The sequence below is a fragment of the Tupaia chinensis genome, unplaced genomic scaffold, assembly GCF_000334495.1.
Source record: "Tupaia chinensis unplaced genomic scaffold, TupChi_1.0 Scaffold000201_2, whole genome shotgun sequence".
NCBI classification, from domain to species: domain Eukaryota; kingdom Metazoa; phylum Chordata; class Mammalia; order Scandentia; family Tupaiidae; genus Tupaia; species Tupaia belangeri.
In genome coordinates, this window is record NW_006159677.1 from 533,233 (window position 1) to 536,087 (window position 2,855).

A 2,855-nucleotide genomic window follows, 5' to 3' on the forward strand; every position below is an offset into this window, starting at 1 on the left:
ATAGTGAGAAGATGATGGTTACCAGCCCTACATTACCTCAGGGAAAAACAAGAACTACCCTACCATTCTTAAGGAAGCCAGATACCCGAGGATAACTCACGCTGCAGATCCCCACAACACCATTCCCGGTAGTCACAAGATGGCTGCTGTGCCGCATCAGCTGATAATTATCTCTGTTTGCTGGAGCTGTTTTCCCGAAACTGCATTCCATGAAGACCCACCTACATCAAACGAACAATTGTGGAACTGCACTAGACCCACCCTTAATCCAACCCTGAATGGAACCCATGCTCCCTATTGTTAAAACTTTATGAGCTGATAATTAGAACATATAGCCCTTCACCCATTTACTTGCATGTATCACATTTTCAATAAAAAAGGCACGATGTTTCCTAGCGGTTGTCACTCCTCAGAGAGTAATCTCTGGGGGTGTCCGGCTAAGGACGTGCATGAAAAAGGCACCGAGACCTTAGTCTTTCTTTCCCACGCCGCCTCTGATGAGTCAACCCACCCCACCAAGGCTGGACTCTGGCAGTAACCAAAATAATTAAATGCAGGGAAACAGAAAGTGGGATGTTGGGTGTGAGGGAGAAGCGGGAGTTAGTATTTAATGGGGACAAAATTTCAGTTTTTACAAGAGGAAAGAGTTTTGGAGAGGGAAGGTGGTGATGCAAAACGATGTGAATGTATTTAATGCCCCTGAACTGTTCACTTAAAATGGTTAATATATGGCGACCAGCAGGTGGTGTAGTGGTTAAGGTGCTGGACTCCCAATGGCCAACTGCGGTTCAAGTCCCGGAGCCGGTGGCTTATTTTCTCACTTTCTCTCTTTCTGTGTCTCTCTGGTCAAAATAAAAAAAGTAAATGAGCAGATAAAATTAAAAATACTAAAAAAAAAAAAAATTGATTAATATATGGGGCCGGCCAGTGGCATGGTGGTTAAGGCTCTAGACTCCCCATGGCCAACTGCAGTTCAAGTCCTGGAGTTGGTGGCTTACTTTCTTACTTCCCCCTTCTCTCTGGTCAAATTAAATAACAAGATAAAATTTAAAAAAAAAATAATAAATTAAATTAATGATTCTTTTTTAAAAAAAGGATTGGGACCAGCAGATGGCATAGTGGTTACATTGGACTCCCACATGGCCAATTGCTGCTTGAGTCCCAGACCCAGTGGCTTGAGAGATCACCCTGGTTGCATGTGAGCCCATGCCCAAGATCTGGGAGGAGAATGGAGGGGAAGGGATTATGGCATGGCCATTTTCCCCAGGGTGTGATTTCTCACTTTCCCTCTCACTGTCTCTGTCTCTGTCTCTGGTGAGTGCACATGCCCCAAGGCAAAAATCTAACCAAAAAGGTAATAAATAAAATTTAAAATACTAATAAAAATAATCAAATCATTAATGAAATTATTATTTAATAAAATTAAATAATCTTTATTTTAAAAAATATTTATTTACTTTCATTTATTATTATTATTTTTAATTAGATTAGAGAGAGAGGGGGAAAGTGAAAACACAAGTCTCCAGGTCTAGGACTTGAATTGTGGTTAGGCATGTGGGAGTCCAGTACCTTAACCATTATACCCCCTGCCACGCCATATTTAATTCTTTTTTTTCTTTTGAGAGAGAGGTTTTTCACTATAGGGTGCGTGCGCTCACCAGACAGACAGAGAGAGACATAGAGACAGAAAGCGAGAAATCACCCCCCAGGGGGGATGGCCACGCCACAATCCCTTCTCCTCCATTCTCCTCTGGGGATCTTGGGCACGCATGCACACACACCTGGCCTGAGTTTTATTAAGCCACCAGGTCCGGGGCTTGTATCGCAGTCAACTATATGAGAGTCCAGCGACATAGCCATTATGCAAACTGCTGGACCCTCAATAATCCTTTTTTTAAAAAAGGATAAAACATTAAACAAATGCACTGAAAACAATATAAAGAAAATATCCGAGATTACAGCTGTGCAGGGAAATTAGAGCGGACGGGCCCATATCTGCACAGTCAGACCTCCCAACCCCGCAATCACCAGATTGAAACTGGCCGCCTGGTGAGCAACGCCCCCAGGGCGCCCTTCATGTCACTGTTGCGCAGGCTGTAGATGAAGGGGTTCAGCATGGGGGTGACCACAGTGACTGGGGCGGCTGTGTCCTTCTGGACCGTGTGGGAGGACGTGGGGCTGAAATAAACCCCAATGAGTGTCCCGTAAAACAAGGTCACCACGGACAGATGAGAGCCACAGGTGGAGAAAGCCTTCCACCTCCCACGCATGGATGGGATCCTCAACACTGCGGCGACAATGCGCGTGTAGGACACCAAGATGCCCACGAAGGGGGTGATGACGGTCAGAGCACCCACGGTGTTCACCATCACATTATTGAGAAATTGAGAAATGTGTCCGAGCAGGCCAGCTTCAGCAGAGGGCTGAGGTCGCAGAAGAAATGGGGGACCCGGTTGTGGTTGCAGAATGAAAGGCGGCTCAGGAAGACCGTGTGGGTCAGGGAGTTCCCGAAGGCGGCGGTCCAGGAGGAAGCCACCAGGAGGCCGCAGAGCCATGGGGTCACGGACGTGGTGTAATGCAGGGGGCGACAGATGGCCATGTAGCGGTCGTAGGCCATGGCGGTCAGCAGTCGAGGGCGGCGAACCAGATGAAGAAGAACGTCGGGGTCAAGCAGCCAGCATAAGGGATCCCTCTGCATCCTGACACGTGATTGGCCAGCATCTTGGGGACGGTGGTGGAGGTGAAACAAATGTCCACGAAGGCCAGGTTGGCCAGGAAGAAGTACATGGGCGTGTGGAGCCGGGCGTCCGTGCCGATGGCCAGGATGATGAGCAGGTTCCCCAGCCCGGTCACCA

At 47.6% G+C, this 2,855-nt stretch overlaps 1 pseudogene; it reads right to left on the reverse strand.

Moving 5' to 3' along the window:
• Positions 1-2,024: 2,024 nt before the first annotated feature.
• On the reverse strand, positions 2,025-2,853 carry LOC102491260 (olfactory receptor 1361-like; annotated as a pseudogene).
• Positions 2,854-2,855: the final 2 nt, after the last annotated feature.